The following is a 22,410-nucleotide window of genomic DNA, read 5'->3' on the forward strand; positions in this document are numbered from 1 at the left end:
AAAAGGAAAGGACTTGAAGCACATGAGTGTAGGACCAAGACCTTAAACACACAAAGATTTGAAGGATATTGCCACAATTGTCAGAAGTATGGACAAAAAGCATATGAATGCAGATCTAATGCCAAATGGACATCAAACAAGTAGACAAAGATACAACCCAATGGAACATCCTACAATTGGGATTATAGTACAAGGTACATTTGTCACTATTGTCAAGAGTATGGGTATGTTCTCAAGAATTGCATTAGAACACATTTCATAAGTGATTACTATAGATGGTTGAGTCAAACTACATAGTCTAATTGTTTGAAGACTATTCACATTAGAAAAAATTATCCAACAAGGTCAAAAACACCAAGAAGTGAATTCAATAAAGGTAAAGAGAAGGTTGATATTGAGAAAATCAAAATGTAGATGAAGAAGACATGGAAGAAAAAGAAAGATTGCAACATATCAAGTTCAAATGAGGTCAGTTCATCCAATGGATCAGGTTATCACATCACCCCCAACTAGGCAATCAAAAGATATGTTGGACTAATATCTCCATGATATATTTTACATCAATTCTAAGAATCTAAGTTCTAGGAAGATTATATATAATGATTTAAGATGCAATGGAATGTTAGCATGAATTTTGTTGATAATACATTAGAAGAGTACCCTAAGCATTGAATAGTATTGATATCTTGAATTCATGACTATGTTTTTCATTGTTGTCAACATAACATTATTTTTGGAAAGAGTGACAGAGCAAAATATAGAGATCTTGATGGTACCTATAATGATTTGATTTTCTGGCCATGCATAGCTATGGACATGTATAGTACAATATCCTAACGACATGGTTAAGTGCACAGAGTCTAAGTCGATGGTGTAGAGAAGTTGCACCTAATTTATAGGGAACAATTTAGAGAAAAAGTATTGGGAAACTAGTTGCTGATAATTATTCTATCTTATATCCTAGATGTAATTAAGTGATGTGTAGTTAGGTAGTGATAAAGGATAGCTAGATAATGACATGAGCAAGAGCACAAGCCTTAGTATCACATGGGTGAAGTTTTGTATAGATTGTGAGCCAACAATGCTATTGAAATTGTAATTTAATTAATTATCTTATTTTAATTACCTAGGAAAGCCTTAGGGCTAACTCAAGGAATTATTATGAAGATATAGTATAAAGGAAAGATAGTTTCCTTGATTATAAAGTATGATGTGCATTGTCATTGTTGTTCAAGTGTGAAGTGCGAAAAGGAGAAGAGTGCTTACTCAATGCATGTAACTAATCCAAGGGATTATTGGATTCGAGATCCAAGATCTGGTTACAAGATCTAAAGAAGTAGAAGTTTGGTTGACAGGATAGAGCTAGAGGAAGGGAGTACATTTTAGTTCTATTATTATGTAAGGAATAATACAAAGATCATTTGGATAGTGGGTTCATTAGTCTTTCCCTTGAAGCTATTTGGGAAATAAGCCTAGTTATCTTCCACAATTCCAAATGGGGTTGGCACAACTCCTAATAGGGTTGGTATCTCCTAAAAAAGATTCAAAATCTCCTAATAGGGACTAATATGTATTGAATGTTGTAACAGACTCCTAACAAGGTCTATCCTCTAACAAGGAATATTTACTTTGGTACATCACCTTGTGGGTACTATCCCCATTGGGGTTTTCCCTCTGATCAAGGTTTTCCCTAGTTAACATATCTAGTGTTATTGTGTGTGACTATGTTGTTGTGATTTCAGTTTACATTACTCATATGCTTAAGATTGTTTAAGATTAATAATTATGATATTAGTTGGATAACTAATTCACAACCCCCAAGTTATATCAATGGACAATATATATTCTAAAAATTGGTATCAAAATTTGAGGTCCTTGAGGAATAAGCTTGATAGCTTTGAGATCAATGGTGAATATGTTCAAGAAGGATAGTCCAAGACTCAATGAGGCCAGCTATGATAGCTAGAAGGAGAAGATGAAGACTCATCTATTGTGCATGGGTCTAGGATATTGGATCTTGACAAAAATTTAGAAGTCAATCATTGAAGAAAATAAGCTTGAAGGATGCAATGAAGAAGAGAGAGATCTATTCATGTGTAACATAAGAGCAAGACAAACCCTAGTGATAGAAATTCTAGAGAATTAGTATGGTCAGGTAATGTCACTTGTAACATCTCATGAAATTTGGAAAGCTTTAGAATGTACTTTTGAAGCTAATGATCATGCAAAAAGAACGATATTACAAAATTGGATATGCGCATTTCAAGATGCTGGATTGATGGAAGTTGAACCTGTAAGAAGTTATATTGGTAGAATGTTAGAAATGGTTGTAGGTATTTAGTCTCATGGTGGAACCAAGGAAGACGATGAAGTCATACAGAATTTTTTTAAAATTTTGATACCACTATTCAAGCCAAATGCTTAGATGATACAAGTGGTGATGGCCTGGACTATGGATTTCACAAAGGAAACATTAATTGGAATATTAGAGTTAGCTGAAGTAGATCTATGATAGTTTGGAGAACTTGCAAGAGTCAAAACAACATTTACTGCCCTAAACATTCGACCTAATTTGATAAGGAGTGAAAGCACTTTTGGAGATTGTTCTGGCTATAATAGAGTTGATGAAGACAAGAAGATTGAGGAAGGAATGGTCCTTCTAGTGAGAATTTAAAAAGATGGTAAGAAAATATTTAAATGTTGGACTTGTAATGAATTTGGTCATTATGCTTCTAAATATCCTAAGAGAGAGAAAAATTATGAATGGGAGTTTAACCCTAGAAGAGCTAGAGATAAAAATTGTTTGTGTGCAAATAAAGATGAAAAATCTAATGAAAAAGGTCAAAGTAAAAATGATGATGAATTAAGATTTGTGGCTATCAAGGAAGATGATTGTGATAGACAAATTAGAGAAGAAAGAGCTCTAGTTACCCAAGTGGAAAAGAATTAGGGTATACTTTAAGAAATCACCCTTTAGAAAAGGTGTAAAAGACTTGGCGAAAGTTGTAAAACACCTAACAAAAAAATTTAATTTTTGTGGCAAAACAATTTAGTTTACAAAGAAAAAATAATAATCTCCATTGACAAATCATTCATAGTCTCTTGAACAATGTGTAAAATTTGGGTAAATTGTATTGTTTCAAAACCACAAAAAAAATTATGATATGAAAATATTAATTTTTTGGGAAAATCATTTCATTGTATTAGAAAATATATATATATATATTAGAAAATAATAATAATTTCAAAATTAAACATAAATTTTCTAGGTGAATTAATTCATTGTGCTACTACTTGACATAAAATATGTACATTACAATTATATCATTAAATTTTATAATAATTTTACGATAAAATAAAATAAAATAAATTCTTACCAAATAAGTAAATTAGAAAATTTATATCTATCTCCCATCTCGAAAAGGGCTAGAAACTAAGATGGCTAGAAACAAGGTTGATGCAATATTTTTTAAATTAAAATATTTAGATGTACATAATACAAAATGAATACACAAGTAAGATAACTTGTGAACTATTGAAAAGAAAGGTGTGATTTTATGATGTGGAATTGACTCCAATATTCCCAAAAGGGACATTTACCAACACAGTGTCCTACTATTCCACTATTAAAACATTCAAAGGCTAACTTATTGTATACTTGCTCAATACATTGTTTAGTTAAGTGACACATTTTACCAATTCATTTTAATGAAATTCATATTTACTTTTACCTTCATTTTTCTCATATTTTGACATCATTGATTCATTAGAGATTCAAAATTATTGTTTATATTATACAATTCATTCTCAAATATTACCAAGATGTTTTAGTTAATCAAATATTTATTTTCAATGCATAACTTTTAGATATTATTTATCACCCAAACTATTGGCAATTATATTTCTCATCTTAGCATTGCTCTCATATGGCATAAGTTAATATTTAGTAAGAGGATTTGATACTTTAGGAACATAACATTTATTTTAACACCTAGGTTCAAGAACAACATATGGTATAGAGTCCACATTAGACTTCACTTTGTCCTATCAAAAGGTATAGCCTATTTCATGATGCCTAGTACATTGAGGCTTTGTTCACCAAAATATTCTAGATTTTGATTGACAAATTTTGGATGTGTCAAAAAGCAATAGAACCATTGAAAATCCTATTGAAATTTGAATTATATTAAACATGTTTCCAAATTGTGGATGCATAGATAGATTATATGTAATTCTTATAACTTTACAATTATAAAAGATTTTGTATACCAATTGATTTTAGATGTTAGAGAACTTATGTTTATGAAAAATCTCTTTATTTCTTCATTTTTTTCAATCCAATATAGTAATTTATGTATATGTTATTATCGACAAAACCACTACACACTCTTGATGCAAATGCTAGCTCTATACATGTTTGTATCAAAATAAATGGGGTAGTGTAACTCAAGTCATATCAAATCTGTAATTTAGAGTAGATCCATCAACTTCTACAACACCATCTCAATGTCTCCTATAATTTAGGATAAGTGAGGTCCATCCAAATTTAGTTAATGATTGCCAATGCTCCTCCCAATTCTTTGAGTAGGATTTCCCAAGAGTTGGAAAGAAAACTATTAACAAAATAGAAAATAGTTTTCATGATGTTTCTACACTGACATGGACCCTATCCTCAAATTGGCCATTTTTATGAGTAATTCAACAATTTCATGAGCCATTTTCATGGATTTTAACATTATTTAAGAGCACATTTACATCCAAAATATATTGAAATTCAATTTCACAAGTGGTCAACATTTTTTAATGGATCATGATTTGTTCAAGAAAAAAATCAAATGGCTCTAGCATTCAAGATTAATTGGGTATAGTTGCAATTTTTTTTAAGATTATAGTGTTTAAGGTAAAGACAACACATAAATTTAGGAAACTATTATAAGAACTCCCCTACAATATAGGTAAGAAAATTCCTATAAATTTACATATGAATTGTTGAAGAAACATGAATTGAAAAGATAATATTTTTAGTATGTATAGTTTTCAATTTACTCTACCTGAAATCTCAGTATAACCTTCCTTGAATGAATGTGACATTTTCTCAAGCATAAGGGTGTTGGTAGTTTTCTTGGAACTATGGCAAATCACCAATTACGATTTATGTCACCAAAATTTATGAAATTGTTTTTATATATATTCAATGTTATGAAAATCAATTCATCTCTAAAGTAATCACTTAGGTGCAAATAATCTAGAATTTTTTGTGGTATGTCTACTAACAGCTTGTCTGAATTTCACTGGGATAGACAAAGTATTAATAAAGAAAATATTTTTATAATTTTTTATTTTACAAATGCTCACAATAGAAATGGTGACAAATGAAAGGTTCTGCGTATGGATTTTGAAGTAGAAATTTGAGTTTTATAAAATATGGTTGAAATATTGATGTTTGAATGATAGTACCACATATGCTAATAGGTTTCATTGTATGGAATCAGGAACAATTAATGAGTTTCCTATGATCTTTTAGCTTACCATTTTAATAGTCCCTAACATACCTTGTTACATACCATAGAGTTTAACCCAAATTAGCATGTTATCTACTATTACATGAAATAACAATGGATCAACATTCAGGAAAACCATGACAGAGGCTTTGGTTACAATTTCATATGTGTTGGAAAGTTAATATATGTTTTGGGGATGTTGAAAAACCTTTTGAAAGAGTAGAGTAATGAAGTATTGGAATTTGAAGGTTGGTTACAATATTCAATACTAAAACCAAGTAGGTAAAACCAATTAAGTTTTTCATAATAAGGACAATACAATTATAAAAAAACCTTTCTATTTCCATAATCATATTACAGATACACATTTACAGTTAAGACCATGTTTAATAATGTCACGTTCCTCAACAACAACAAAAGCTGCTAATGCCCTACATTCATCAATAGTTGGAGTGATGTCAAGCATCCATAAATTTGCACTTGTAATCCCACTTAAAAGGCTATGTACCTCATGATTTACTTCAAATGATGATGATTAAAATTTATCAAAGAGACTAATTTACTTGATGAAAAAAAAGCTATTAAGTAGTCCCAACAAAAATAACATTATGTCAACAATAAAGTAAAAAAAATATTGAATTCCATTTTTGTAAATTGTAATTGTAATATGATTGAATATGGAAGAAGTAGAGTTAGCTTTAAATACCTTAGAACTGAATGTTAAATCACTTCATTGACTCATTCTCAAATCTGATGCTTCTATATCTCATATGGACTACAGATCCTAAAATTGACTAGTACTAATAGGTTCCTCTTCATTTTGAGTTGGGAATTCATCATTTATGTTAGAATCAACAGTAACACCACTATTTTTTGAAGTGTTGCAAAGGCCTCATTTTTTATGCATGGAATTCCAAATTGCCAATGACCTATCATAAGAAGAATCTCTAACATTGTATTGAGTTATAGACAACCTCAAGCAAGTTTTCAAACTTTTTTCTAGTTTGTTTCTGACCTTTGATTTTAAAAACCCCAATGCACTAAAAACTCTCTCATCTTCCACTAACCCTAATATCATTGTTTCACATAAATTAGCAAGTTTAAAATATTGTGATATTGAAGTACACAATACTTCACTCTAACTTATCCTTTTTTAGAGCCTTGTTATTGCACTAGGATCAAATGGATTCTCAAATTTTTTCATCTAGTGTTTCATACAAAATGCAAAATGGTTAAATTTTTTTAAAATATTATTTGAATATAAGATTCCTTGTATTGGTTGTCCATTGCAATTTATAAGCTTTGAAAATTATGTTATCAATTCGTCAAGTTTATTATGAAAAAACTTTGCATCACTTGGATTATCTCCGAAGCGTTACCAAAATTGAGGAAACACACAATTCATGGCTTCAAGAATTTCTTCCCAAGGGAATCTTTCATGAATCTCACTTGAAAGTTGGTAGGAAATAGACTTCACATTTTCACTAACAGATTTAACAATCTTGTAAAAATCATCCTTTCTAATTGGTAGTACTTTGCCTCTCTTGCTTGTGTTAGATTGGTGTATTAGTATTTGAAATCCTTTCATAAACACACATAGCTCATTTTTTGCATTGAATCATGAAAAAATCTTAGCATGATTCAAATATGTAATTATCTCCCACCTTGAAAAAATTGGGCTATGACTTGTGAGATCTAAATACAAAGAATCAAGAGCCATGCATGTCCTTTTATGTAAATCACTATACTCATGAATATACATAGTTTTGTCTTGGGCTTTCTTAACTAGTTTGTTGATTAAATCTAGCATGGTGAGAAGACTTGATAAAGTTAATAGGCTCTCTATATCAGTTAAGTTATTTAACAAATCAAGAGCTTTGTCTATTGTAAGGCATTGCTCATATATAACTCCAATAAAGGATTGATATTCTGCTTGAACTCGTTCTACTAGCCCATGCAATGATATCCATCTATCTAAACATCCTTAAGAATCTTATTTCCTACTATTACTACCTCAAAAAAAAAAGTTTAAAATCTACAAAAATGTTTAGGACTTCTGCAAAAGTAGGAGTGGATCTCATGGATTAGATCTTCAACTTTTTACACTGTAGGAAAACTACTTACAATATTATATGCTAAATTTTTTTAGTGGGCTATACAGTATATGCCAAGCATGTCAATTGCAATACTAGTTTGTAATCTTGCACAAAGACCAGTCCTTTGCCCTTGCATTACTACAAATCCACTAGCTCTGACACACACTAACTTCTTAGCAATTGTCAAGTCATCGATACCCAAAATTTATTTCAAAGCTTTCTTAACTTCTAAATATAATTTTTTGTAGTTGAATTGGCCCTCATTTTACAAATACAAAGTAGATGAGCTCTATGGAGATGTTCTTTTATAGTTTATACATGCATAAGACCCAAGTAGTGTTATCTACTATAGTGATTTCATCTAAGGATAATGAAATGAACTTGGATTCTTTTACTCTCTTGTACATTTTTCTTTTCCACTTCAATAAGATAGTTTTCCATTTCCCACCTAGCAGATATTGACCAATGTAACATAGGATAGTGAGGGACTCTAAAAAAAGATAATAAATTACTATATTTTGAAAAGACTCTAATAGGATATCCTCTATATAGAATATGAAAAATAACAGTCATCTGAATGGTCTTTGCCAAGTTTGCATCATTGGCTGCATGTTGAAGCCCAACCTTGATTGGATTGCCATTACTCTTAGTTCAAATTACTGCTATTTTCTTGAAATGCTCTTTATATTCTATGGCATACTTAACATGAAGACATTCCTCCTTTGACTTCCATGTCACTGTTGCTACCTCCTTTCCATCTATGATTTGTTTTTCATAAACCTTACCAATATGTTTTTCTAGAGTATTGAGCTTTAGCTAGAACTTTTTCTCTCTTTTAATTTTCTAGGTACAAATCATACACCTATGTTCTATTGGTTGTTCATCATTTTTTTTGATTGGTTTAATAAACTAGTACTTTTCTACCCAATCAACCTAAAAATTTCTTTTCATTTTCCACTCCCACCCCATTTTTACATTACTTTTTCTTTTCTTCCTACCAACATCAATATTGTCTTCTATTACAACATCTTCTATTGTTCCAACATTGTTATCCTTTCTTGATGCATTTTGATTTAACTAAATAACAACCCCATCTTCTGGTGGTGGTGAGTTATTTTGATTTCCTTCTACACTTGTAGTGCACAAGTTAATGCACTAGAAACATTGTCGATTCCAAAGAAATCCTTTATGGTAGTATCTCTAAGTTTTGGGCATTTTGATAGCATCCCAATCCCTTCACTACCCTTGGGGGTCTTACCCTTGTTAACATGTAGCCTTCCATTGACAACCCCTTGACTTCGTTGAGACTAAGCAGTATTAGTTAGAGACTCACCCTCCCCTGACATCTCAATCTACTGATAATCCATTTACTTCCTTAAGAATAAGTAGTATTAGTTTTAGAATAGGAATTGAAATTAGTTAATAATAGAAATACTATGAAGTATAAAGAAATTATTGCCTATGTTGGTCCTTTATAATTTCTTTAGAATTCTAATTTATATGTAATGTATTGCAAGATTGTAACTCTAGTCTTTTGATTACCCATTGTCTACCAAAATATACATCAAATTTTTTGCATAAACCAAAATATACAATCTAACAAAAATTGAAAACCTAGAAAGAGTTAGTCCACCATAGCTAGAATAATTTCTAAGGGATGGATAAAATATTAATCTAAACTAGAATCATATAATCATTTACAATTCTACCCATGTTGTTTATAATCATTCACTCCAATCATAAATTTAGTTTGAATAGAAGGTCCACTTGAAAGAACTTGTTGTGGAAAGGAAGTTATAAATCATATTGAGTAGAATTTGCAAGAGTCAACACCTAGTTACAAGTAGGAAAGCATCCAAGAGGAAGGATGAAATGAAAATCTATTACCAGCATTAGAATCAATCATCTTTAAGAATTTCTTCAACTCTTCAAAACCGCTAAAAGTAAGACAATTTATTATATCATGATGTGGTAATACAATACAACACCAATGTAATAAAAATTGACCTTGACAAATTGTTAAGCTTGATCACACTTTTCCTAAAGTGTAGTTAATTGTCACCCAATGGAGATCCCTATTGAAAGGTTTTGTAAGTATAATTCATTAACACAAAAAGAGCACATTAAAAAACTTATATAAAGAGATCACTTCACATAGAAGTGTTGACATTACAATCAACATTGTTATTAGTGACACACACTTATTTAGACAAATAGTATCTACCAAGCTTATTTTATAGTTAATAGTGTTAACCAAATATTTTAGGCTCTATCGAGTTCTACAATTATTACTAAGTTTAAGGAATAGTATTTAGTTTATGTTGAGTAGTTTGTATTGGGTTGATGGCTATCAATATAAATGAAGCTTCATAAGGTTTACTAAGTCTCTTAGTGCAAACCGAGTTGTGTAGTGGTTACCGAGTTTGTAGTTTCAATGATGTGAATCTAGTGTTGACTGAGCCACTCAGTGTTAAACAAGTGATTCAATTTATATTGAGACTATAGTAACAACATTGAAAAAGATATGCTATGTGAATCAAGTGACTTAGTTTATATGCTAAGTTTCACAGTATTCACCAAGTCACCAGTGTAGACCAAGTTTAGACTACTTCAAAGTGATCAATATGGACTGAGCTTCTAAATCTACTGAATGCATGATGATACTGAGCATTGATAGTAGATGCCACGTAACAGAACCTCACTAAGCTAGTCCTCAGAACCCAAGTTCCTGTAGTTGGGTTGCGTTTGTGTATTTTGTGTAAACTTGTATTGTAGCCAATTTTGTTGATTTGTAAATTGGATTGGTATATATGTAATGTATTGTATCACATCCAAAACAATTTTAATAACATGAGTATGATGAAAATTTGAAGAGTTGAAGTGTGAAGTAAAAGGCTACAATAGTATAAGGAGTAGCAAAGATTTATCCATCACAGCAAGGTGATCAATACACTTAAATGAATCTCATTTAGCAAATCAAGTTGTAGATCAAAGATTAGCCACTGATTCATGCTGACAACTAGAATACTAATATCATTTCACAAGTAACTTATCCCATCATATATTTACAACAATTGGTGTCAAAGCTTTGTGATTCTTAGAGAAAATTTTAACAGCTTGAGAAAAGATCAAGAGGCAATGGAGGAATTCAGACTTGATAATGCTATTGACAATGAAAAGCTAGATTTGGAATTGGCTATTGGGCAACTCAAGAAAGAAAAAGAGAAACTCTCTCAATCCTTGAAAAGAAGAAAAGATCTTGCAATCCAAATGAATGACACACTCTACACTAAAGAAAGAATTGAAGACATCCATTTAACAAGCAATTCTGATGAAGAAAATGCAACAATCAAAGAACTATTTGAAAATAATGGTACACTTCAAGAAGAAGTAAGAAATATGAGAAGAGAGAAAGAAATATAGTCAATACAATTGTGTAAAGTCATGGAAGAGAAAGACAAGATAAAAGAAGAGATAAAAGGAAAGAATAATGAAATTCAACACCTATATCCCTTCAACAAGAAGACTTAATTAATCAGCATTCTAATGCAAATGAAGAAGTCATGAATCTAAGATCAGAGAATGAAAGATTACAAAATGATCTAAAGCCTAAAAGGAAAACCAATGACAAGATGATGAAATCTCAAGCAGACATGGATCAACTAAATGAGAAAATCTAATTCAAATAAAAAGGAAAAGAAGGAATTTGATACATAGAAGAAGATGAATCATCTAAGCAAGGAGCTCAAAAGAATCAAAGACTTGCTTGCAGTCACTATGGTAAGTTAGGTCATACATCAAATAAATGTTGGAGCAATGGGAAAGCTAAATTCAATGAAAAATTCTACAATTGTAATCAACATGGTCATAGAGCTAATGAATGCAAGGAGAAACCTAAATTTGAAGGAAAATGTCTCAAATGCAAGAAGCATGGACATAAATCTTCAGAGTGCAAAACTAAGATTTAGAATCCAACCAAAAAGATTATAAAAGCTATATTTGGTTGGGAGTACAACACTTGTTGTAGATGTCACTACTATGCAGAATTTGGACACATTGGAATGAACTATGAAAAACATCACATGAGGACAAGAGACACCACTAGGAGATGTTTCATTTGTATAGTAATTGGTCATCTTGCCAAGAACTGTATGAATACTGGAAGAATTAAAGATGAAAAGAAGGAAAAACATGATAACATTAGAAAGTAGTTGAGACAGCAATGGATTCAAAAATCTTTTGAGAATGCAAGTTCAAGTAATGATGAACATGTCACTTAAGAATTGGGTGACTCAAGAATTTTCACTTGATCTTCCACAAGAAGAACTAGAACTAGGATACCAACAAAGATATCTTACATTAGTTCTAATTAGTAGAAAAGAAAGATCCATATCGGCATTCAAGATACAAAGGCATCACCAAGTATCATAGAAAATGCTAGTCATTATCAATCAAGGTCAGGTTACAAACCCTGCCAAGCAAGGTCAAGAGCACCTAAGATTATGTGGACATTGAGTTGTGAAGGTTCCTACCAACCATTTAATGCAAACCAATTGGAAGATAGTCTTTCATCAACCAAGAAATCATACTAGACATTTATGGTGATTAAAAGATGAAATTTGATAAAAAAAAAAAGGGGCAAAATTGAAATCATTTCTTACCATGAATTTTCAAGAGCTATCCGTACAAAGAAATTTTAGTGCATTCAAGTAGTGTAGGCAAATTACTATTGACGATTTCCATGTCTTTGTAAAACCTACTAAGCAATGGTATCCACCAATAGAAAATCAAAGAAAGGATCTGAGATGTTGGTTTGAGGCATGAAATGGAAAGCACCAAACTTCAAGCATAGTCCAACGATTGTAGAAACCCTAGATATAATTGGAGAACAATCTCAGATTCCATCCAAGATACTATTGATAAATGATATTTGTTCACATTTTCAATGTTCTATCCAAGATATAGGAACTCTGGAAATGGATGAATATTTGAAAGAATTATGTGTGGATGGTGTGTTAAAACCAAAGCACGACCACCTAGAAGTGAAGGGTTTGACTCATATTAATCACATGCCTTGAGGTTTTTAGATTAAAGGGATAAGATTTATTCTCGACCATGTGCATAATGGACAATTGTAGTTGGAACAACCAATTTTGATAACAAAGAAGATGATCCATTAGATTATAGGTCTTCTATTACTAGTGAAGGCTAAAATGACTAAAACCCTAAGTCGGGTGGAATTAGAGAAGAAAACCCTTGCCAAGTGGGACAGAAGGGGAATGGAGATCACATGTGCTACAGATATGCAACTGAAGTTCAAAATACATGTCATTACACATATTATATACAACTTGAGTCATTTAAATAGTGTATCCTTTGAAGTAGTGGATCTCACATTCAAATTGGTCAAGAACAATATTTTATTTGACCTAGCCAAGTTGATAATGAATCCGTTCAACAAAAACATGGAGAGCATAAGAACTTCAAAGAACAACCCTTGTAAGTTTGGTTCACTCTTAACTTGTCTATTCTTCTTTGTGCAAAAGTTTTTCCCATCAAAAGGAACAATTGTATGGAGAAAACATGTACATGTTCTCTATCAAATCAATGAGTATATAGTAGAAATGGTAGAAAAATATGTTCGTATTATGGATAACTATTTTTATACATTTACGGACAAGACGAACAATATATTTAGGATACCTAAGAAACTAGTAGAAGACTACAAAGATGATATTTGTTTCATGGTTGATTATGATAAAGTGTAAATACAAGCAATCAAACCAAGAATTATATGGGTTATGAGGTTAACATTGATGAAACTAAGGTATCAGTTAAGAATTTTAGAGAAGCAAAATAAAATTGAATACATGGTTATGTCTAAGATGGGCAAATAGAAATATTCTCCAAATCAGCTTGTACAATAGATTCCAAATGATTTATTAGAAAAAATAAAGCCAAGATGGGAACATGTTATGAAAACTACAAAAGACATATATGAGTAGACCCTAAGGGAACTCATTTCGAGCTTGAATGACAATGAGGTGAAAGAATACATCAAGAAAAATGAAGCTAAACTTACCTTGAAGTTTAACACTTGCTTAATATTGATCAATGACATTGAACATGTGGTAAGGAATGCGAACATCACATGGAAAATCATTTTCAATCTTCATAACCAAAGTGATTTTTTGGTTCATGTTAGTGATAAGGATGATGGTGTTGAACATGACAAGGAAGAAGAAGGAAATGATGGAGAAGAAAAACATTAAGACAATATAGATGATGATGAACAGGAATAGAAAGCTAATGAGGAGAAACTACATGAGGTTTAGAACATTGAGGAGACCGACCCTAAGAAGATTGCAACAAATGTCATAGCCTCACTTCCTCATTCTCCAAGAAAAGAATTGAATACATCAAGCTCAGAGAAAGATACTGTAGGATTGGTTATGTAAAACATTGCAAGTTCAAGAACTCAATTAATATTTGCACCTATTCAGCTCAGTACTTCACTGAGAAAATTGATAAGCACTTCATCTACCAAGAAATCAACAATTCCTTCTCCATCAATTTTGGTTACACAAGGTATTTCTTCAATAAGTGTAGTATCTAGTTTTTCTGCTAGTCTTACTATTTCTACTATTGTCTCTATTCTAAGCATGTAAATAATAAGTACAAAGAAAATTGAGACCAAGCCTCAACTAAGTACAAAAGTTTTGAGAAAATGCAAAGATAAGGAAGAAGAAATTGATCTTGATGAGGAAAAAAAATGCCAAATTGGGATAGCTCCAATCTTAATCCTGATCAAATGCACATAGTTGGATATCTACTTTAGAAGAAAGATAAGAAACAAGGCTTAGAGAGAAAAGAAATAAAGAATTTCAAGTGCTTGAAGATACCAAGAATATTCTTACAGAAGCACTCAGTACTAAGGTTGACACTTCTCAACCCATTTTGGCTCAGATAGTAGAAGTAGTCTAGAAATTCAATGAATATTTGAATGGACAAGAGAAATTATTGTAGAGAGGTGAGAAGAAATTTGAGAATAAAGTTTTGGAGCTAATAGAACAAAATATTGCAATTCATCAAGTAGACTTGTCTACTATTCTAGGCTCTTTGAAAACCTCTTACAAGAATGTAACTTCCTTATTTGGTAAACTCTATGGTACATCAATTTTCACCAAGTAAATTAAAGATAATTTTTCAAAGATTGACGAAGATATGAAGGCAAGTGCACAACAGTTGCAACTTGGCCTGAATTATAGCTCTACCCACTATACAAAGATCAGATATCTAATTGATATATAGGAAAAATTTCTAAGAGAAGAAGCTAGGATAAGAGCTACATTGGTAGACATATAGGGCATAATTCTCCTAAACATGGACACATTGTAGAAATATATTGCGCATGCTAAAACCCTCATCCATGATATTAACTTCTCTATTGTAGACAACATGATAAAACTATCAGCAAAAGTTTAGATTGTATTGCACACTAGCAAGGCATTGGAAGAAAATTGGGACAAGACAATGGCACTAATTTGAAAGGTACATTTTGATTTCTTGTAACATTTTTGTATTCCTATATAGTATATAGAATATACCTTTGGTGTTTATGACAAAAAGGGGGAGATGATGTATATAGAGCATACTATAAAAAGTGGTAGAAGACGAGATGTGATGTATAAAGGGGAGAAGATGTCAGAAGATGTAAAATATATTGTATATATATGTATGGGGGAACATTATCATATTTTATATATGTATAGATATTCAAAGAAAAATCTCTCACTAAATCAATTTTGAAAAATCTCAAAAAAAAAATAGTCTACTGAGTTGAAGACACAAAATGGAGAATAAAGAATGTTTGAAACTTTCTCAGAATTTAGTTTTGACTAATAAGTGTTTTTGTCACTAATGGAAAAGGGGGAGATTGTTGATGTTGCAGTCAAGTTTTTGATTAGTGATACACACTTATTTAGACATATAGTATCTACCAAGCTTATTGTACAATTAACAATGTTAAACAAGTATTTTAGACTCTACTGAGTTCTACAGTTGCTACCGAGTACAAAGAATAATATTTAGTTTGTGAAATGCATTTTGTACTATGATGATGATTATCAGTATAAATTGAGCCTCATAAGGTTTACCAAATCTCTTAGTACAAATCAAGTTGTGGAGTGGTTATTGAGTTCATAGTTTCAATGATGTGAGTCCAATGTTGACTAAGCCACACAATGTTAACCAAGTGATTTAGTTTATACTAAGCTTGTAGTAATAACATTGACTAAGCTATACAATCTGAATCAAGTGACTCAATTTATATGTTAATTTCATAGTTTCACTAAGTCACTAGTGTAGACAGAGTTTAGACTACTTGGAAGTGATCAGTATGGACAAAGCTTCTATGTCTACCAAATGAATGATGGTGCCAAGCATTAACAGTGGGTGCCAAGTATTAGAACCTCACCGAACTAGTCTTTAAAACTTGAGTTCCTACAATTGGGCCAAATTTGTGTATTTCGTGTAAACTTTTATTGTAGCTAACATTGTTGATTTGTAAATTAGATTGGTATATATGTAATGTATTATATCACATCCAAAAATTTTTTTAATAACATGAGTATGATGTGATTTTGAAGAGAAGAAGTGTGAAGTAAAAGGCTACAATAGTATAAGGAGTAGCAAAGATTTATCTATCATAGCAAGGTCATCATTACACTCAAAGGAATCTCATTTAACAAATCAAGATGTAGATCAAAGATCAGCCACTGGTTCATCCTAACAGGTGGAATAGTTAAATCTTTTCACAAGTAACTTAGCCTATCATTTATATTTCCAACAAGAAATGTTTGATTATGATCTAAGTAATGAAAATTGATGAATGATCAGCATATTTTCTCAATCCTACTTGTAATGCCCACAGTCCTATAGATAGTTCAAGGAGAAAGAGTATCGATGCATCAATAATGCGATATTTTTTGTAAAAAATATAGAAAAAATGGTAGATGAAGGTAATGTCTATTATGTTATTCTTGACTTGGTAGGCTAGGTATTTTGGTTTTTTGTACATGTAGACATACAATGTCAAACTATTGACAAACATGGAGTGGTCAAGAAAATATGGCAAATTATGGAACTTGGAGGAGAAGAGGGGTGAAAAATTATTTGCAAGGACACTTTAATAAATCCATTATAAAAGGTTGTCCATTAAATCATGAAGGAATGAACTACAGAAAATAATTTTACTTAATGTGATGTTGGCCCTAGTGCCCTCATGCTATTGCTCTGTGTTTAAAGTTGAATGCACTTGACCTAGCACAAGCCTATATTTTGACAAAGCAATCTCTTGTCCTATCCTTGAATTTGAATTCATTATGGTAACATGTTCTCATACTATAGTAGCATAGCTTAATATTATGTGACATTATCAACTAAGGCTTCATTCATAGAAAGATACAAATCCTAATGTTCATAACTTCATTTGGAGAATGTGAATCACTAGCAAAATCCAATATTAATGCACCTAAATCTTCAAAATCAATTGCAGGGATAGATTGTAAGTAATACCTTGTGATCTCAATAAGAATCAATCACAACATTAGGGCCAATTCTATGCAATACTTGGTGATGTAATAAAGAAAGGTATAACATTAGGCAAAAAAACATCGCATGATGCTGAATAGAGTGTAATTAAACAACCTTCCATCAAACAATATTGTTTTCATGCACCATAATACCATATGTTGTATCACTCCTAAGAGATGGTTTACATTTGAAGGATCAACAAGTAGTTGTTAGGTCTAGCAATATTACTTGGACATTAGGTGCTACATTGCTAGAAGCTAGACCATTATTCTTAGGAAATTTAAGAAAAAGAGGCTAGACTGGGCTTTAAATTTTTTTAAACTTCCATTTCTTCTAGATATAACTACTCTCACAATAGTGTTCATCATATTTCTTATTATCATCATTTTTTCCCTGTCTTGCACTCACAAATGGGTTTTTATGTTTTTGCACAAACCACATTCACCTTTTTTTTTGACATTACACTCCAAGCATCAGTTCCATCCTCAAGATTCCATCACCTTTATGCTTCCAATTTTTCAATCATAGAGTCCTTATAGCAAAGGAATTTATGTAGGATATTTTCGAATGTTATTAAAGGAAAACAAGATTGGTGCATTAAAGAGGACTCACTTAGAAATTTAATTTAATTGTCCCTCTATCAATCAAGTCCCCACTCAGATATGGGGAAAATCCTCATCAAAAAGCTACATTTTGTATCAATGAGCCCCTATGCAAGGTGGATACTGGAGGCATTGCAACTAGTGTACAATATCATGGACTATGCATGTAAGCATAGATCTAATACTCAAAGGTGATGTTGGTTTTGGAGAAAATACAATATTTTTTGTTTCTATCTCTATTCTATTAAACACTACATTATTTAGTAGCCTCTTAACTCTAATCTTTTAGCTACTTATGTCAATGGTTTGCTATGGATGCTTCTAGGTGTCTCTCAACTAGATAAACAAGAGGGGAAAAGGAAGATTTGAGAAGGTTCTGAGGAGTAGTGAACACAAGAATCAAGAGTGTAATAGAAAATATCCTTAGCTAAATTAGATTCTAGGGGTCAGGGTTTTAAACCCCCCATGTTAGGCATAGTCATATGTGATGGATCTCATTCATATGGATTTTGTTCCTTTAGTTCTCCCCCAAGGGGTTAGTAGAGATTGAAAAGATTTTCTTAAAGAATTTTTAAACTCTTCAAATCCTTTGAACATGTGTGCCATATTTTCTACAAGCAACATATTTTAAAGGCTATTCTTCAATAGATTTAGGATTTGTCTCTTGTCATGTAGCATCTTCTATGTCTCTTGGGGAAAATATTTCCTTTCTCTTGATCCCCTACTTTCCCCAATAGTATTCTTTCTTGCATAGTCATATTTTTTAATGACAAAAAGGTGGATTTGGCCTATGAGCTTATTAATCTTTACATCTATAAAGATTATATAATGGATGTCTCTTCAAATATTAGTTTAAAGGTGCTAGTTTTCAAATTGTTGGGTAGGATTGTTGCACATGGTGATGGTGGGATGAAAGGTCCAATCAGCAAGAGTAAGGAAAAAATGGTTAGATGCTCAAGTTTCAAAATAATGCAACTACCCACAATGCCTCTAGCACAAGGGTTATTTTTCAATAGAAATTTCAAGATTCAAAATAGCTTAGATTCTCTTAGGAGATCAATTCTAAGGTGTTTTAATAGGTTTTATCCTCTCATAGACTCACTATGGATGTAAACTTGAAATTACAAAATATAGGTCTAGTAGTCCTGCCAATTAGGTCTTCAGCAAGCTTCTAAATTGCATAACACTTAAAAATTCCAAAACACCAAGTCAATAAATCAATTTCTAAAATAGATTTTATTGATTTCATCAACATATCTAAAGGATAAATAGGGTTACTTTGGAGAATATTCCATGTCTCAACATTGGATCAACAATTTAGGCTTCCAAAAAGATGGATTTGCAAAGCAACTATGTCTCAAATTCACTTCTAAACTCTAAGAATCTCATTAGTCTCATAAAATGGAATTAATTAAGGGAGTCTACAACCAATTTTAGTCTATATACCCTGCAAGTGCAAAAACCTCAAGTGGTGCTCCAAAACCCTAAAAAGCTAGGGCTTTCCCAATCTCTACTCTCCCAATGCTTTCTCTAAATTTATAAATGATGGAAAATCTTGTCTTCATCATATATAACTACTATCAAACATAAAAATAACCACTCCTTAAGGCAAATATGATGTTGTTATAACTTACCAACATCTTTCAATGCAAAACACTAGGAATTAGTATAGTGATCAACAATAACCTTAACTTATCCCTCACAAATGCATATTAAAAGATTGGTACATTATGGTACATGTTAAAATAGAGCCATTCTATGAGAATCAAGTCTTTACATTCATGGAATTCCCATTTCCCACAAAACTTGTCAAAATTGCTTACTAAATCTGGACATTTTATGACAGTCAACAATAAAGAATAAAAAAACTTGTATGAATCCTTAATCAAAGCATGAAATAGAAGTTTGAACCATATACCAATGTCCCTGTTTCATCTAAAGTCATATTAATCTCACAAACAACAAGAACAATTAATCGAACTCATCAATTTTGCCAAAATAGAGGTTTTCTTCATTAACTTCAGAGAAAACTAACTTAATTTAATCCCTATTACATCCATATTCTCAATGTTCCCTTTTTGGATAGGAACTAGGAATTACATCTTTTGCATATTTGATGCGATTATAGGCTTTAGAAATTCCCAGTTGATTCCACCATGATATGAATAAGTTGTCTTCATGCTTGGAGTCATTTGGTTGTCCTTGTGTTCCTAGAGTGTCTTAGGTGCACCTACACCAGAGATGACCTTTAGTGGATGACTTCTTATCTTGGTGGAAGAGTAATTGGGGAACCTTAATTGCTCCTATGTGGAGTTTATGGACCATGGTTTTCTTATTACCACCTTTCTTAATTTTGATGGTTACAATTATTTTTAGAATGGACATTGATTATATCATGGTTCTAGTTTACTTATCACTCATTAGTATATTTTCTTTGACCTTAAAAATTTTCAAATTTCCTCCATTCTAATATGGTCATTTTGATGCAAGAGCATCCAGAGGTAAAAGGGCAATCTTGTGTCACCCAAAAAAATGTACTTAGACTTAGTTTCTATTTCATGTGTTTTCATTTCTGGATACCCATTTGAGTCAAATAAAGGTTCAAACTCTCACAGTTCCACTATCAGTGTTCTAGGTTAGAGTATTTGAGCACCTTGGGATACGTGTAAATGTCAAAAAAATAGGACTATGTAATTGAGCCATAATTATGGTGTATTTGAAGGTGTAAATTGGAGGGAGGATTAAAATTTAATTTAGAATATTCTAGAAAATGAATCAGGTCAAAAGGCTGCATGGTTTGAAAGTTATCGCAATTTTTTTGATTTTTGGAGACCTCCTAAGAATGCTTCAAAGTCATGTTTAGGGAATTAAATGACCTCATATAGGGCCAAAAAATGGGGGACAAGCAAAGCTAGTCCATAGGGCTATAGAGCGCTTCAAGAGCTTTCAAAAAATGTAAACAGTTCGTCAATCGGAGCTACGGTTAAAAAGTTATGCGTCTTGGAAGTTTGGCTACCATTTTTGGATTCTTCTAGTTTTGCACCGACTTCTAACGTGACTTATGGAGCCTTCTATTTGGTCAGTGGATGCTAACTAGCACTTTATATAATGTATTCCTAATCCTTAACCCCTTGGGGTCTATTTAAGGACATTTCTAGCATTGTAAAAGGGAGTTCAGAGTGGAGTTTGAAAGAAGGTACTCGGAGAAGAAATTATCTCCAGATTTATGCTATTATAAGCCCATAGGGTATGTTTTGGAGAGTGATTCTCTGCACTAAGTGTACTAGCATATTTTCATAGTTAATAAAATTTTCCTTTTCCTATTGTGTCCATTCTAAGCTTGGGGTGTGTCCCCATCACATTTATCTACAATTTGCATTTGATTATGGAAGATTTGGGGCTCATTGAATCTTTCATCAATTGTGTTGACACTTTTCTCCTAGACAATTCTTCAAAATTTGTGGTCAAGTTGATATTTTTAGGCTATTACATCACATTCTTTGAATAAATTCCTCTTATAGATCTTGGTTGAAACATATAAATTGTAAAGGGCTTCTAGAGTACTCCTCCAGGTGAAATAAACCCAAGCATAATATTGTTGGTTACCAAGCAAATTTTTTCAATTGTCTTTATGTCCATGATCTCAAGAGATGGGTATGCAAAGAGGGCATCCCATATGTTGATTTGTTTAGGATAAATCATGGTATGATCATGGCTCATCATTCTCCAAATTCCTGAGATGGTGAAGTTATTAGAATAGATTCCAAGAGTCCAACCCATATCACTATTTTAAATATTGATGCTCTTGATTAGTGTGATAATTCAAATGATATAAATTAATAGGATAATAATTTGGCTTAGCTAATAGGGAGATTTGTAGTGGCTCTTATAGAGTCCATCATGATTATCTTTTGAATCAAATCAATATCTTGGTTTTCTTATAACCTCATACCATATCCCAGAGAACTAGTTAGATTTCAAAATTAAATATAGTCAAGAGTGGCTTGAGCATCAGAGAATAAAATACAATGTAAAAAATTAGGTTAGAAGAATTGCACTTAGTGGACAATGGAAGCAGTCCTCGACAAGAAAAAGTAAAAACAAAAAAAAGGTTGAAGTCTTTCATTTTAGCATAGTTTGATCAAGATAAACTCTTGAATGGTTTGTGTATTTCTCAACACAGTTTCCCCTTACTTAATGCCCTAGATGCTTGTCTTAGTCCTCTTTAGAACCTTCTTAGATCTTCCTTTTCCCCTCTTGTTATTCATTTTACATCATACACAACTGGATGCTTCTAGGTATTCTCTTATAATACTCTATAGGGATGTGAATAGGTGGCCTACTAAATGAAGGGTAAAAATATAGAATACAATCTAGTATAGTTAGTACTATTACTATCACTACCAGTACCACTACTACTAACTGAGTTAGACTTACCTGGCTCTTTTTGTTGATGCTAGACACTAGTGTGGTTATATGTAAGCCCCTTTTACAATACTGCATATACAAGACCCTTTCTCTCACCTTTCTTCCTTCTCCACTGAAAAAGAAAGGGAACAATAGGAGACTTGAAATATATATTCACTCCTGAATCCTAAATGAATAAATGAATGAAAA

The sequence above is a fragment of the Cupressus sempervirens genome, chromosome 10 (assembly GCF_028749045.1).
Source record: "Cupressus sempervirens isolate cs-2001-9-10 chromosome 10, ASM2874904v1, whole genome shotgun sequence".
Lineage (NCBI taxonomy): Eukaryota > Viridiplantae > Streptophyta > Pinopsida > Cupressales > Cupressaceae > Cupressus > Cupressus sempervirens.